Here is a 17,694-nt window from a genome sequence, read left to right as displayed (position 1 = left end):
ACTGAGGGGATTATTAGTGGGAAGATTGTTAGTGAGGGGCGTGAGGGGACTGCTAGTGAGGGGATTAAGAAAAATTGTGTTTATTTGACAACCAGTGGACTAGTAATAGTTCATTTTTGTTTTCAGAGTTACGGGTGAGATGAACCATGTAAAATTATACAAATACCTTTGTATTAGTATTGAATTTGAGCTTATACCAACCAATAAATGCATTACTCAATTAAACTATTCAAAAATTAAAATTAAAACTACATAATTAAAAATAATAAAAAAGTTCAACTATTATTATTATTATTATTATTATTATTATTATTATTATTATTAAAGAAGCCAACCAATGGTTTCTCCAAAACCAGTCCATGGTTTTGAAGATGTGTTCATTCGATTAACAAAAAGATGTTACCTTTCACTTCATCCATTTAAGGCCAACCCAGTAGCTTTTACTTCATCCATCTAAGGCCGATGATGATGGAGAACAAGATCGAGATCAACCTTAATGAGAATGGTGATGTTGCTTCATTCGAGTATGATTTTTTTTTCTTGCAAATTTCTGGGTTTGTGGATGAGAACAATGATGTTGCTTCATTTGTGCTAATTTTTTGTAAATTTTCGAGTTTGTTGATATTTTCTGAAGATCAAAGGAACATTTTTGTGGACAAAATTGTCATTCACACTCTAATATCAATGACTTAATTTCTAATATCAAATCCTCTGGGCCTATGCTAATCCTTTTGTTGGAGGGGATTTAGAGTCTGAATGGATTATCATTCCAGTGGCTATTTTGCAAATGTGATATTGTGAATCCGACATTACTACTAATCCTAATGCCAAGCCTCAACTCGAAAAACAAACGGGTCCTATAGTTAACTTATTTTTATTAGTAATTTGTTAATCATATGGATTGAAAAAGGGGAAATTATTTAACAGTGGAGTAGAGAAAAATAATTACAAACATATGGAGTGTGCAAGTGATTGTGTGGTGGGGTGTAAGTCCCACTTGCATCCCATGTTTGTGTAATTTATTTATTTATTTTTCTTGTTACACTATTAAGTAATTACCCCATTAAAAAAATGATGTCATTATTGTTATAATGAAATGTAAATTTTATCTTATTTATTTTTGTGTGTTTATAATATTTACATTAGTTTTGGTAAGTTTGACTAAGTGACAAAAGTTTGTTCTATTTTACTTGGAAAATTTGCTATGGCACATTGAAATAAATTTTTTCAAAAATGCTAATTAGTTACGATGAATGCTGGTAGTCTTATGTTGGAAAGATATACAAGTTTCCTCTAATATAAATTACCATTGTCAAAGTTTGGTCTTTTAGTATTCTCTTTAATATTGTTGTTAAATTAATACATTCTGTACAATTTAAAAGGAGCAAGCATGCAATTTCCCCCTTATACATATATATCGTTAAGGGTTAGGTTCCTTTTATATTCTCTCATGTTGAGTCTCAACATTAGAGAACTTGAGCGGCCTACAGGACCCGCTATGAGTTTTGTTTCGATAATTTAAACTATTCATTTTCCTAGGACTTTCAATATATATTATTCATAAAAAAATTAGTTCGATCAAATAATTATAATTTTTATTTTATTTTATTGCATTTTTTTTTTGAAAAAATGGACAAATATATTTTTGAAATATATAACTATTTTTTTAAAGACAAATATGATAAAATGAAAATGTTACATTATTGAATTGATCAAAAAAAATTATGAATGATATATATTGAGGATCTTATAAAATAAATGGTTTGTATCATTGAAATGAGACCCGTAATAGATCCTATGGGTCTCTCAAGTTCTCTCATGTTGAACTCATGTTGAGATCTCAACTTGAGAAACCCAACTTGTTAAGTTTATTGAATTGATCAAAAAAAATTATGAACGATATATATTGAGGATCTTATAAAATAAATGGTTTGTATCATCGAAATGAGACCCGTAATAGATTTTATGGGTCCCTTAAGTTTTCTCATGTTGAACTCATGTTGAGATCTCAACTTGAGAAACCCAACCAGCAAATTTTTTTTATTTTTTTATTTTTTATTTTTTTGAGAACATGGGAAATATTAGATTGATAAAACAATAACAATATATGAACAAGATTCAAGATTCCAAATAGTCATCCCAACCAAACAACAAAAAACAAATCCGTCAAAAAAACAGTTATGATCCAAGAAAAACTACCGATTTGCTCAAAGATGTAGTCTAGAAGTTAAGATCGGCTTGAAAACCCACCGTCCCTGTCACTGTTGCTCACCTCCGCCACTTCTGCTGCCAAGGAAGTATACTCACAATGGCATGAAAGAAGGCTTGAGAGATGAGGGAACCATTGCGAGTGTAAAAAATTTATGCCGAAACCGGAGGAGAAAACTCTCAAAATTCATATTTTAGACATAAAAAGTTTAGATGTACACCCTAAAAATGTAGATCTATACTCGTAAATCTATACTTTAAAAGTGTAAAATAAGTTGTTGGAATGTCGCCAAAGCATCATCGGAGTATCGCCGAAATTACCTAGAGAGAGAAGCTCTGCTCTCTCTCTCTTTGGACCTGTGCTAACCCGTTAAGGGTTGGGCTTTCTATTAACTTATTATGTTATTTAGGTTTGTTTTGGCAAATTATTAAAATAGTTAAAAAATCACTACCTAAAAGTTAATGGCTCTGTTTGGTTGTGAATTCAAATCAATTTTCAACACGTGAGCTCGCGCATGACGTTTGGATACGACGTTCAAAAGTTGATTATGCATGTTAATTCAAATTACATTTTGAAAATCTGTTTGGTAGCTTGTATCTCCACTTTCAACGTTTCCGCCTTCTTCATCGTCTCTGCAACTTTCAACAAGTGATTATCTGAAGCTGTTTGGAAATCTGTTTACAACTTTCAACAAGTGAAAATCTGTTTGGAAATCGTCTCTGCAACTTTCAACAGGTGATTATCTGAAGCTGTTTGGAAATCTGTTTACAACTTTCAACTTTCAACAGGTGAAAATCTGTTTGGAAACTGAGTGTGGTGTGAGGTGGGATGACCGGCCGGTAGACCTCCCGGTTGTCCCTACCGACTTCCAACAGGTGATTATCTGAAGCTAAGGTTCAGAAGGTTCAGGTTGTTTTTATTTTTTTTTATAGAAAGGCTGAGGTTCAGAAGGTTCAGGTTATTTTTTATTTTTATTTTTACTTTTTATTTCTTATCTATTATTTTTTTATAATATTAATAATTTTTATTTAATATTACATCTGTATACTGAGTTACTAAATTAATAACGTGTAATAAATGAGAAAAAAATTTGATAATGTTTTGTAAGGTTTACGTTATGATTTGTATTTTAAAATATTACACTTAGTGTATTTATGTTAATTTTTATTAATATGTATTCTCAAAAGTTGTTGACTTTAACAAAATTTTTTTAAAAAAATAAAAAACGTATTGTAGAAGATGTTTGTGCAAGCGTAAAAAATGAATTGATAGAAAATTTAATTGACACAAAATAATTGACATAGATTTATTTTAAAATGAAAAAAAAAATTGGAAAAAAAATTATTCAAAAAAAATTACTGAAAAAAAATTAATTTAAAAAGATTGTCAGATTTTTTTTTAATAATTGAATGTGATGTTTGTGAGAGAAAAAGTAAAATGATTATGAACTTGTTGTGATATTTTATTTTATTGACTATTTTAATCTGTTTTATCTTTTTATAAATTTTAACAAAAAAAAAAAAAAAAAGCCTTTGCCAAACAAGGCATTTAATTCGGAGACATAGGAAGTGGCCTTGGTGCCCTTTACTTGGGCTGTTCCTGTGTAATCATGATATAGAAAAATTCTTGAAATATTTAATTTATTATTCCTAAAATTCACTTTTAATGATATATTTCACAATTATCAAATTTTTATTTGTCAAATATTCTATTAGATAGGATATAACCTCAATACCACATCATTAGGAGTCATTTAAGAGAGATAAATTAAGGGTTTTATCATTGTTGCTATATATAACCATGGAATATTAGTGAGACTCATTTGATACTTGTTGTAATAAAGGAAATTGATTGAAAAGTCATATTAGGAAGATGGATGTATCAATAAGTCTTTTTTATTTTTAGTGTATTAAAAAATCCTATTCACTTTTAATTGTTATCGTATAGTCCTATTTTTTAATGTTTTTAACGGGCTTTTAAAGAAAATTATCACTAATTGTTAGTTTTTAGTAACAGTTAAAAAATTCGCTACCGAAAAATATCACTAAATATAAATTTTTAGTGACAAATTTAAAAAAAATGTTACTAACACATGTGGGACTTTTAATCTATACACACACTTGTGGGATGCACAGGTCCTTATAATTAGACCAGTAAATAATTATCCCTTGTAATAATGGTTATGCATATGCCAAATCATGTTATAAATAAAAAGTGGTATAACAAAATTACTTATTTGGTTTAGTCTTCAATCAATTTTTGGGAGTTCAAAATCTAAAATTTATTTGGTTTACGATTTTTTCAAAACTGTTTTTGAGAGGGTAATTTATAACTAAATAGGGCCGAGCTGGGTAAATAGGCCGTTCTTTGGGCCACGGTAAAAAGGGTTGGGTAAAAGGGGCTTGTGGTTAGCCCGGGCCCAGTAAGCCCTATTATTATCCCGGTCTAGAGGAGCCTTGCAGTTACTTAGGTCCAAGAGAACTTACGGTTAGCTCGGTCGCCGCACGCAAAGTTATCCCGGTCGTAGCCTGTTACGATTAGCCCGGTCATAACCATGCTATTGGTTAGCCCGGTCAGAACATACTATGGATAGCACTGGAGAAACCGGGGTAAGGGCAATGAATGGAAGAGCCGAGCTAAAGTTAGCTCGGTCTAGTCTGCGGCTTAGCATAACCATGCTTAACTCGATCGTATTGGAGTCCGACCATGGTAAAACCATCTCACTTGGTTTAAGCAGTGAGGGGGGTGTTGAAGGATAAGCATTATCTTTCAGGAATGTGATTCCTGGTAGGACTATACATGGTGGAGTAAAAGTCTTACTAGGATTGTGCCACACGGAACTTATAAAAACTCATAGCATCACATATGGAGAGGTAACACAACTTTGATTCCTGAATACACAGAGTTTTTTGTTTATTTGTCTATTGTTCTGACTTAGGCATCGGAGAGGTATCCAGCACACACCCGTCAGCTAGCTCACGTTTGTGTTTTTAGGAAGTAAAGCAACGACGCACGGAGGAGCGTATACTTGATCAACAGGATTACACGAGAAGATTATTTCTTTCCTGTACAATTGGTGCCATCTATGGGAATTTCCAGAACGAACAAAACCTCTTGATCAAATTCTCCTCGCTAGTTGAAAGCAATGGCGCACATTGAAGATTTGCCGCAGTCCGCCATCGACGGACAATCACCAGAGGGGGGGTACAAGACGTGAAGGTCTACCTTCTATCCCTCCCATGGCGGACTTAGAGCCCCAGCGACAGAACCCCCGGAGGGATGCAAGGGGGAGGCGGACTAATAGCCCTCGTCGCTCTCGCTCACAAAGTCCTGAGAGACAAAGGCGGAGGATTGATCCTCAAGTTCTGGAGGACCGCGTAAAGGAGCAGGACGAATTGATACAACGGATGGCGGCAGACATGGAGACTATGAAGCACCAGATGCAGGGAAAATGAGTGGCGACAGGAAAATGGTGCAAAAGCAAGACGCCCCCTTGCCACTCGGAAGATCATGGTAGGCATACCACGCCATCACAAGCAGAGAGTAGGAGCCTCAGAACGGGCGATACTTAATCAAGGACTTCTAGGACTCGTTGCTCCAGGTCTGAGAAAACAAGAACATTGAGGTCCTATACTGAGGGAAGCACCTATCGGCCCTCACACACGCACCAAACGTCATCCAGGCAAACGGAGTTGCCTAGATTGTCCGACTTACGAACTGTGCTAGAAGAAAGAGCACGATGGAAGGAGGAAACCAGGGCACGCGACTCGCGCAGAGTTTTAACCCTTCAGCGGTTGGCTCCTCGGTCGCATGGAAGCGTCGAGGTAGGAATGCCAGTAGCGCGCCCTGCTTACTAACCAACGGACAAAGCATTGGCAAGGCTGCAAGCCTCGCCATTCGTTCCAGCAATCGAGAACGCATCATTACCTGTGGGCTTTCCCCAGCCAAAATTCACCACGTATGAGGGGAAGACGGACCCCTACATACACCTAAGCCACTTTTGCCAAGTCATGGTAGTATATCGGGGAAACGAGGCCTTAATGTGCATCTTGTTCCCATCCAGCCTAGGTGACCTAGGATTAACTTGGTTCGAAAGGTTACCAAAGGGTAGCATCGCCTCCGGGGCACAATTAGCAGAAGCATTCGTTACAAGGTTTAGAACGAACACCAAGACGGCAGTGGAGATCGATCAACTTCTATCCATTGACATGGGTGAAAAAGAGACACTAAGATCCTACAATAGTCGTTACTGGGAGACTTTCAACCAGATAGGAGATTGCCCCACAAATCTTGCCATCGCGCAGTATAAAAGAGGCCTGCCAGTCGGCAACAAATTGAGGGATTCAATCACTATGATGCCACCCCTCACGATGGAGGCCTTGATGGAAAGAGTGCACTAGCACATTCGGGTGGAAGAAGATGGCAACCGCGCTAAAGCAAAATCTAGTGCAACGACAGCGCTAGACAAAAAGACTTCAGCAAAAGTCAACACGGTAGAACGACCAAGTAGGAATGGGCGAGGCAGGCAGTCTAGCAAAGAAGATCCAGACAAAAGGTGGCTAAGAGTTCGCACTGCCATCACCACGGTGTTCAAAAAACCAATCTACCGAATCCTCAGCGAGATACGGGATGAACCTTTCGTCCGATGGCAGCCAAGTTGGGAGAGGCACATAAAGACTATGACGAAAGATCCCGGTGCACCTTCCATAATGAAAAGGGGCACCTCACAGAGAATTGCACGCCGTTGAGACAACACTCGGAGGAGTTAGTGGCAACAGGGCACCTAGACCGATACATTGAAGGAGGGACACAACCAGCCCCCCAGAACCACGATCACCTAGACGGGATGCCAATCGACGCCCCACTTCAAGGCGTGATAAATGTAATACATGGGGTATTTGAACCCGAGCGAGTATGTGAGCTCAGAGGAATGATCAAAAAGGCTGAGCACTTAAGAGAGGTATTAAGTGCACAACCACCCATGAAAAAAGGGAGAACAGAGGCCGCAAATATCATATTTTTTTCAGACAGAGACTTAGCAAGGATATATTGCCCCCACAATGATGCCATGGTCGTCACTTTCCGTGTCAAGGATTATGACGTCAAGCGGATTTTGATTGACCAAGGCAGCTCGTGTGAGATAATGTACAACGAAAACTTCAAACAACTGAAACTGGAGGACAAAGACGTGGCACCTGCCGTATCCCCCCTGATCGGATTCAACTCAATGCCAGAGTGGCCAGTCGGCAAGATAATCCTCTCAGTCAGAGCAGGAAACATGACGAAACAAGTGGAATTCTGGGTATTGAAAGTACCCTCCATGTACAACATCATCTTGGGAAGGACATGGTTGCATGCCATGAGAGCGGTAGCATCAACCTACCATCAAGTAATGCGGTTCCCCAACGAAGTCGGGGAAATTGAAGAGGTGTTTGGAGACCAAATCATGTCCAAACAATGCTTCATAACGGTAAATGACAGCCGTGCTGCCAAGGGGTTTGTTCAAATAGTGGAAGAACCCGAGAGCAACGAAGTGTTTGCGGATGTTGCAAGGTAGCCGAACAGAAGACGGTGGAAGACTTGGTACAGGTAAGAATAGATGATGAGAACTCGAAAAAGTTCTTCTTGCTTGGCTCCTCGTTGTCCAGCACTGAGAGAATAGAGGTCATGGAATTCTTGACCTCTAATATCGAAATGTTTGCATGGACGCCATACGACATGCCAGGCATTGATCCAAACTTCATCTGTCATCAACTGAATGTCCACCCCTCTGCCAGACCAATTATACAGTGCACCCGCAGACCATCACTCCACCACGCCGAGATAGTGGTAGAAGAAGTGGAAAACCTGCTGGAAGCAGGAGCTATCAGGGAGGTACACCACCCTAGATGGATCTCCAATACAGTAGTGGTGCCTAAGAAGAATGGAAAATGGCGTGTCTGTGTAGACTACAAAACAGTCAACAAGGCATGCCCAAAAGATAGCTTTCCCCTCTCACGAATAGACCAACTGGTAGATCTGACCGTAGGACACAACAGGCTTAGCTTTCTTGATGCGTATAGAGGTTACCATCAAATCGCGATGTATGAACCAGACCAGGAGGTCACCTCTTTTATGACGCCAAGAGGACTGTATTGTTACAAAGTCATGCCATTTGGCCTAAAAAACGCAGGGGCAACATTCCAACGGATGGTCACCAAGATGTTCGAACCATTGTTAGGCAGAACAATGGAAGCTTACATCGACAATATGGTGGTCAAAAGCAAGGATGCAAACGACCATCTCAGGGACCTTGGTGAAGTGTTTCAGATTCTAAAGAAGCACAAATTACGCCTAAATGCATCCAAGTGTGCATTCGGCGTAGGATCAGGCAAGTTCCTTGGCTTCTTGGTAACCAACCGAGGTATAGAGGCTGACCCATGTCAGATCAAAGAAATCCAGGATCTAGAGAGGCCTAACTCAGTAAAAGAAGTGCAGCATCTCACCGGCATGGCAGCCGCACTCAACCGGTTCATAAGTCGATCATCAGACAGATGTCGACCATTCTTCCAAGCATTGAAAGCCAAGTTTGAGTGGGATGAAGAATGTGACCGCGCCTTGAAAAGCCTAAAAGAATACATGTCTTCTCCACCATTGCTGGTAACCCCTATACTAGGAGAAGAGCTCTTTTTGTACCTGGCAGTTTCACAGCACGCAATCAGCGGAGTGTTGGTCAGAGCGGAAGGAATCCAACACCTGCCCATCTTTTATGTTAGCAAAACCTTGCTGGACGCAGAAACCAAGTACCTTCCATTAGAAAAGCTAGCCTTAGCCTTGATGATGGCCTTAAGAAAGTTATCGCACTACTTCCACGCCCACACCATAATCGTCCAACAGCTTTTCCCTTAAAAGCCTTGTTTGAAAGGGCGGATTTTTCTAGGCGAATCTTGAAGTGGGCAGTAGAGTTGGGACAGTTTGACATCAAGTTCCAACCCAGAACCGCAATAAAAGCCCAAGCTTTGGTAGATTTCGTGGCAGAATTCACACCAGGAAGTCATCACATCTGTCCAGTCGACTTGACTGAAACAATGGAAGTAAGGATGGAAAGCGTCGCAGGAAGCACGCAGCCCCTGGTACAGGATGCCAAAATAGACCAGAGTAAAGATAGGCAGGAACAAGCAAACCATGCTACACCAGGCAAAGATTCATCAACAAGCAAAACCCTGGGGTACAATTAGTTGATAAGGGGCAAACAGTAAGCATGAAAATTGAAGAAAATACCAGCAATGCTCATGACCCCAAGGCATCATCCGATCCCTCCACTTGCTGGAAACTGTTTGTTGGGGAGATGTGGAAGCTCTTTGTGGATGGAGCATCCAACAGGCACGGTGCAGGACTCGGCATAGTCCTCATCTCACCAGACGGCCTAGTAGTGGAGCAAGCAGTCAACCTTGGCTTTCCAGCATCAAACAACGAAGTGGAGTACGAAGCGCTTCTTGCAGGACTAAAATCAACATTCTACATGAAGGCCACCGAGCTAATGATTTACAGCGACTCACAGCTGGTGGTAAACCAAATTTCAGGTGATTACGAGGCAAAGGATGAAAGGATGGCCAAGTACCAAGAGTTAATCAGAAAGGAGATCATTAAGTTTGAAGTAGTACGGATAGAGCAGATTGGCAGGGAAGAAAATAGCAGAGCAGATGAACTGGCAGGCTTCGTTTCGATGGCAGATACATCCACCCCTCATCCATTGTTGATTGACTACCTACCGAGGCTAAGCATTGAAGAACCTGAAGTAGCTGAGGTATGTTGCGCCGAATTTGGCCCCTCATGGATGGATCCCATTATACTATTCTTAAAAGACGGCATCTTACCTGAAGAGAAGAAAGAGGCCAACAGAATAAGAGCAAAGTCACAACGATTCTGGCTCTCCCCATCTATGACATTGTACAAAAAGTCATTTACAGGACCTTACCTAAAGTGTGTCCATCTCAGCAAAGTTGAAGCATTCTTGTTCGAGATACACGAAGGCGTATGCGAAAGCCACCAAGGAGGAAGATCACTTGCTTACAGAGCCATTTCCCAAGGATATTGGTGGCCATACATGCAAGCAGATTCTGAGAAATATGTCAAGAAATGCGAGAAATGCCAGAAGTTCGCACACCAAATACATCAACCTGCCAGAGAGCTTCTACCTTTAACTAGTCCATGGCCCTTCGCAATGTGGGGCTTGGACATAGTGGGACCACTTCCAACAGCCCCCGGCAACAGAAAGTTCTTTCTTGCAGCAATAGACTACTTCACAAAGTAGGTGGAGGCAAAAGCACTAGCATCAATAAAAGAGAAAGATGTAAAGAAGTTCGTCTGGAAAAATATCATCACTCGGTTTGGCATACCAAAAGCTCTGATATCTGACAATGGCACTCAGTTCGACGGCAAAATTTTCAGAGGCTTCTGCGAAGAGTACAAGATAGAGTTCTACAATTCAACACCAGCGTACCCCCAAGCGAATGGCCAGGCAGAAGCATCAAACAAAGTTGTCTTGGATGGACTAAAGAAAAGGTTAGAGAAAGCAAAAGGAAAGTGGGCGGAGGAGCTCCCCTATGTGTTATGGGCTTACCGTACCACACCACGGTGGTCAACTGGCGAAACACCATTTTCCTTGGCCTATGGCATGGAAGCAGTAATACCACTGGAAGTTGGCCTCCCCACCATTAGAAGTGAAAATTTTGATCCAGACTTAAATAAAGAAGCCATAACATTAGAGCTCGACCTTGCAAAAGAAAGAAGAGAAAGAGCACTGGTTCACATTGCTTCATATCAATAAGAGTTGTCCAGAAAGTATAATAAGATAGTGCACCCAAGACAATTCAAGATTGGAGATTGGGTTCTGCGCAAAGTAATGGGAAACACCGTGGTACCCGGAGATGGCAAGCTGGGATTCAATTGGGAAGGACATTACAAAGTGGTCGAATTAGTAGGAAAATGGGCATTCCACTTAGAAGATGAGGACAGCAAAGCCATTCCCAAACCATGGAACACCGCAAATCTCAAACTATTTTATTTTTAGCTTTTCTTCTGAGTATTTGTAACTTTCTTTTTTTTTTCTTCTTTCCCAATAAAAACACGTAGCTTCTTTTCAGCATAATTGTTTCATTTTGTAAAAGATTATTTTAGTGAGTTAAGGGCATTGTAAGCATAGTTGGCTGGAATAACCAACTTTGCACCCCTCCTAAGCCCAGGATAAGGATCCAGGCTACAGGACGTTTGGTCGGAATAACCAAACACTTCACTCTAAGCTGGCAGGAATAACCAACTTAGAGGTTGGCTGGAATAACCAACACCCCTCCTAAGCCCAGGGTAAGGATCCAGGCTGCAGGACGTTTGGTCGAAATAACCAAACACTTCACTCTAAGCTGGCAGGAATAACCAACTTAGAGGTTGGCTGGAATAACCAACACCCCTCCTAAGCCCAAGATAAGGATCTAGGCTGCAGGACGTTTGGTCAGAATAACCAAACACTTCACTCTAAGCTGGCATGAATAACCAACTTAGAGGTTGGTTGGAATAACCAACACCCCTCCTAAGCCCAGGATAAGGATCCAAGCTGCAGGACGTTTGGTCGGAATAACCCAACACTTTACTCTAGGTTGGCTGAAAAAAACCAACTTAGAGGTTGGCTGGAATAGCCAACACCCCTCCTAAGCCTAGGATAAGGATCCAGGCTGCAGGACGTTTGGTCGGAATAACCAAACACTTACTCTAAGCTGGCAGGAATGACCAACTTAGAGGTTGGCTGAAATACCCAACTCTTACCATTCTTCAGCTAAGGTACGGATCAAAAACTGAAGAATGGTTGGCTGGAAAAACCTAGTACTCTTTAACCAAGATAAGGAGCAAGGCTGAAGAGTGGTTAGCTGAAAAAACCAACTCTTAGTACCTCTCAGCCAAGATAAGGGACTAGACTGAAAAGCTGTTAGCCAGAATACAACTTGTTTTAATCCTCAGCTGAGGTAAAAACCCAGGTTGAAGAGGTTGGCTGGCGTGGTAAAAGATATCAAGGCTAAGACCGAGATAAGTATCTCGGCTAGAAAGTTTTAATCTTCAGCCGAGGTAAAAACCTAGGTTGAAGAGGTTGGTTGGCATGGTAAATGATATCCACGCTAAGACCAAGATAAGTATCTCAGTTGGAAAATATTGTAGCAAACTAATATCAATTAAAAAAGCAAGTACACAGAAATAAACCAAAGCAACAGTTGCAAACAATAAAAGATTTCATTGATAAGTTCAATTCAAGTACAAGGGAGGGGCCTCAGCCCGGTTACAGTTCTTGTTGAAAAGCAAAAAGAAGAAAAGTACAAAATTAAGCAAAGAGATCATCTAAATCGGCATCCAAAACAACCTGGTCTTCACCTACAGGTAGCTCGGTTGTGGCAAGCTCCTCTGGGTTAAGCTCGGTTGAAACCGCAGCATCAGATGCTCCTAGCAAAGGAGGGATGGAGACCTCTGGAGTGGGGAGGAAGACTGGCGACCGGGCTCAGTGTTGTCCTCGAGAGCTTCATCTTCTTCCTCCTCTTCCAAGAATTGTTGTTGAATGGCTACAGCATACGCCACCATTGAGCTCGGTATAAAATATGGTGGAGGATTAAAGACCTCGGTCTCCGGTTGATGACCGAGCTGCGGGACAGCCGCCCTCCACCCGCATTTGAAAAACAGATCCTTCGCAGCTTCGTATTGCTTGATGTATAAGGCTTCGCCTTCTTTGAAACCCCGGTTCTCAGCATCTTCCAGTTTCTTCTCGAGCTCAGTTATTTCGGCTTTCTTTTTTCCTTCGAGTTTGGCTAGGTCGCGCAAATACTTGTCTTTTATCAGCGCTGCGGCCTTCTGCTTGTCTGCCTCAGACAAGTTAACAAGACCGATCAGACGACCATTCTCGTTTTGTAGCTCAGCTATTCGCTTCTTGGCCTCTTCTATCTCGGCCACCTTTTCATTCACCTCGGCCATTGCTTGCCTGGTGGTTTTTCGAAGTTCCAACACTCGCTTGTGAGCGATGTGGTTCTTCTGGATAGCTTGCACAAGGATGATAAAGCAACTCTTGAGTAAAACTGAACAGAAAGTTGGAAGAAATAGAAAGATAAGAGAAGGACCGACTTACCAGCACCATTGATTTTGTGGCCGAGCAAATGGCCTTTAATTCGGTTAGGTGGTCATGGTGCTCCATGTCGGCTGGAAGACAGAGGCCTTTGGCAAGGTTGAACGCCATTAGATGGTCTTTTTCTGCAACCACTGAATCGGATTCGGTGATAGCCCAGTTCTGAAACATGGTCTTGGGTACCCACTTTGAGGAGCTAGCTCGGTTTGAGCGCTCCGGTGGGGGGCTTGGTGGAATGGTTTGGGGAACCACGGTTTCATCTTCATCAAGGAGGCGTTGCTCAGTTGGAGTAGTCCGGGCACGCTTCGTTGGGCGAGATCATGAGGGTTGATGAGATGGAAGGGCCACCACGGTCTCCTGAGTTTGACCGGCTGGTGGCACCTCGGTTTGATTTGTTTCGGTGAGGAGGGCTCGCACGGCTCTCTTCTTGGCCATTTCTTATTCGGCAGTGAGTGGGATGAGATTAATTTGAGACAAGGATGGGTTCGGTTCAGGAGAGGATTCCAACAGAAAGTCAGTCACCTTGGTCTTCTGTTTGCCACTATATCGGTACGTCGGCTCGAAGTTCAAAAGCTCGGTCCAACTTCGGTTTGGATATCGTAACGCGGCGCGATGTATGTCTAGGTTGGGATAGCTGTACTGTGATTTGAGGAAGTTTGAGTCTGCATAAAAGGAAAAACAACAACAGTTAGTTCGGTCCCATACGTAAAAACTAGAGTAAAAGACAACGTGCAATGGTGCTGAGGTCACCCTACCGGGTACACCCTTGTTCCAATTTATTCTATGGCCAGGGATCTGGGCTTGGTGATCTTCAAAATTCCCAGATACCCAGAAAAAATCATCATCATTCACATCTTTATCCGGAGTATCCTTTATTATTTTTTCACGGCGGCGCCTTATTCGTAAGTAGTAAACCCAGCCATCTTCGGCCGACCCCATGGAATATTGGTGAAAGAATTCGGCTAGACCGAGGTTAAGGCCAACTTGGCGGCTTAGCTCGACTATTCCGTTTATTATGTGGTAAGAATTGGTGGACAGTTGGGTTGGGTAGAGCTTGGTTTGCCTAAGAAATTCGTAGAGAATGGGCTGTACAGGGAATCGCAGACCGCACTCTACGATAGAAATAACATTAAAAGGGACAAAGCCTTGTTTTCCCCAGGGAACAGTTTTTAGCTTGGCCAGTGAGAGGTGGACATCGTTTGGAATTTGGTAGTCCTTACGAAATTCAGCTATGGCCCCTGGTGAGTTTACTAAAAATCTATACTTTCCCATTTTTTAAGTTATGAATAAATTAAACTGGGTGTTAGCCTGGTCGTAGAATGGTGTTGAGTAGCTCGGTTGAGCACTCAATGGAGTGCCTGGGCAACCTAAGTCTACAAAGTGAAAAAAAACAAAGGTGTTAAGCACAGATCGTTGGACCGTGCTAAAAGAAATAAAGGCAAGATAAACGAAGTCCTAGCGCGGCTCTGTGAAATTGCTTCGTGTCTTAGCTCGGTATGAGCTAGGGGTCTGTTAGCTCGGTTTGAGCAAGGGTTTGCTAGCTCGGTTTGAACAAAGGATTTGGTAGCTCGGTTGAGCTTCTAGGGGCAGCACCGAACTAAGAAGGCTAGTTTAGCCCCAAAGTTGTAGCTTGGTCGTGGTTAAGGCTTTTAAGCATACTGTTGCATAGACCTAATACGGTTTAATAGCTCGGCTAAATTAAATGTAAAGATGGTTTGACTTGTTGAAACTACAAGTATGGCATGAAGAGGTAGTTCGGTTGGTTAGTTTGGCTAGACTGACATTGGCTACAAACGGCTTTTTAGTTCGGTTGGGGTTTGATTTTGGATCAAAACCAGTGTTTCTCAGATTATTTCATGAATACGAGTGGTTCTATTACAAGATTTTTTTCCAGAAAACGAAAGGTAGAGTAGAAAGTGGAAGCAAAAACGGAAAATATGTTTTGAAAAGCAAACAGGTGCTACGTAGCATGCTTCAGAAATTAAATCAACTGAAAGGAAATAGTTGTGAGTTACATACCAGTTCGAGGTGAAGGGACTAAGGATGGAAGCAATCTCAGCAAGAACACGAGTTTATGCAAGCACTGTGTTTGGGAAAAATGAAGACTTAGAGAGAAGAAGATGAATAGTGGGTATGAATGATTCAAAAAATAAAGGGTAGTGGTTTTGTGGAAAGAGAGAAAGAAATGGCGGGATTGTTCAAAAAATTACAAAGTACGAAGACGGCTGACAGCTGCATTGGGCCATTCAGAGTGTACCACGTGTCCTTGGAATGAGAAGCGATTCAGTTGCTGCAATTGAAAGGATGCTTTGACCGAACAAATAGAGCCCGGTGTAAATTTAGCCCGGCTGGAAAGGCTAAAAAGTTTTTAGCTCGGCTGGAAAGGCTAAAAGGTTTTTTAGCAAGGCTAAAGAGTTTAGCTCGGTCATAAGGCTAAAGGTTTTTGGCTCGGCTGTTGAACTGGTAATCCCTATCATGCTGCGCAGATGGAATTAAGGGGCAATTGAGAGGGTAATTTATAACTAAATAGGGCCGAGATGGGTAAATAGGCCGTTCTTTGGGCCACAGTAAAAAGGGCTGGGTAAAAGGGGCTTGTGGTTAGCCCGGGCCCAGTAAGACCTATTGTTATCCCGGTCTAGAGGAGCCTTGCAGTTACTTAGGTCCAAGAGAACTTATGGTTAGCTCAGTCGCCGCACGCAAAGCTATCCCGGTCGTAGCCTGTTATGGTTAGCCCGGTCGTAACCATGCTGTTGGTTAGCCCGGTCAGAACTACTATGGATAGCACTGGAGAAACTGGGGTAAGGGCAATGAATGGAAGAGCCGAGCTAAAGTTAGCTCGGTCTAGTCTGTGTCTTAGCATAACCATGCTTAACTCGGTCGTATTGGAGTCCGACCATGGTAAAACCATCTCACTTGGTTTAAGCAGTGAGGCGGGTGTTGAAGAATAAGCATTATCTTTTAGGAATGTGATTCCTGGTAGGACTATACATGGAGGAGTAAAAGTCCTACAAGGATTGTGCCACACGGAACCTATAAAAACTCATAGCATCACCTATGGAGAGGTAACACAACTTTGATTCCCAAATACATAGAGTTTTTTGTCTATTTGTCTATTGTTCTGACTTAGGCATCAGAGAGATATCCGGCACACACCCGCTGGCTAGCTCGCGTTTGTATTTTCAGGAAGTAAAGCAACAACGCACGGAGGAGCGCATACTTGATCAATAGGATTACACGAGAAGATTATTTCTTTCCCATATAGTTTTCAATCATTTTTTCTATCTCCTCTTCTTCTCTTACATCTACACATCCATCAATCACATTTTTTTTCATCCTCTCTCATTTTTTTCACATCGTATACATCAATCAATCATTTTTTTCTCTTACACACATCTATTCAACTACAAAAAGTTATAAATCATCACAAACTACAAAACTCCAACCACAATATAACCAAATAAATTTTCAAAATTTAAAAACTCTTTTAAAAAACTTATCTTTCAAAATTGATTTTAAAATCAAACCCAACGGACACTACAAGTGTAACATTTTTGGAAAGTTAGATTTTTATTTTAAAAAATTGCTATAAATTATTAAATTACTCTCTATATTTGTTTTACACGTTTTTTTTCCATAAAGATTTAAAAAATTACATAAAAAGTTAATTCTAAATGAGCCTTTAGTATGGGATTGGATTATCTCTTGTCTTGTTGGGTTCCATGGGATCCATCATGGGTCTCGTTTTGACGATTTGAACTATTTATTTTATTGAATTATATGCATAAGTCATTCATTAAAAGAAAATTAGATTGATTTGATAATCAGAGTCGTATTATTCCATTGTCTTTCTCTTCAAAAAACATAAACAATAAATATAATTTTAAAAATAGGTTATTTATCTTCTTAAAGACAAATTTAATAAAAGTCATACATCTATTGTAATTGAATTTCTTATAAATAATTTATACACAAAGTTTGATAAAAATAAACGATTTAAATTATCGAAATATGACTTGTGGTTGTGTTCTATGACGGATGTTTACATTTCCCTATATGTGTTACTTATATGCATATGGATTTATTTATTTAATTTTTTTTTGGGACGAGGGTTTATATCTCATTCATAGACAGATCAATTCAATATTGAAAATAATATTATAGCCTTTACTCAATGAATTTACTTCTTTTATTTATTTATTTTTAATTGGCCTTTGTATGAGGAGAGTTTTTCCCTAAACGTTTAGGTAATTGAAAGAATATTTTTTGGTCTGTTATTGAGGTCCCGTTTGGAAGCATGCTATTTTAGTAATTTTTTAATTTTTTGACTAAAATATGAGGTAAAAAAACTTGT

This window comes from Camellia sinensis, unplaced genomic scaffold, assembly GCF_055761805.1.
Source record: "Camellia sinensis isolate YWXY unplaced genomic scaffold, ASM5576180v1 Unanchor4, whole genome shotgun sequence".
Taxonomy (NCBI): Eukaryota; Viridiplantae; Streptophyta; class Magnoliopsida; order Ericales; family Theaceae; genus Camellia; species Camellia sinensis.
The sequence above is the reverse complement of the archived record's forward strand: the minus strand, read 5'-3'. Positions refer to the sequence as shown.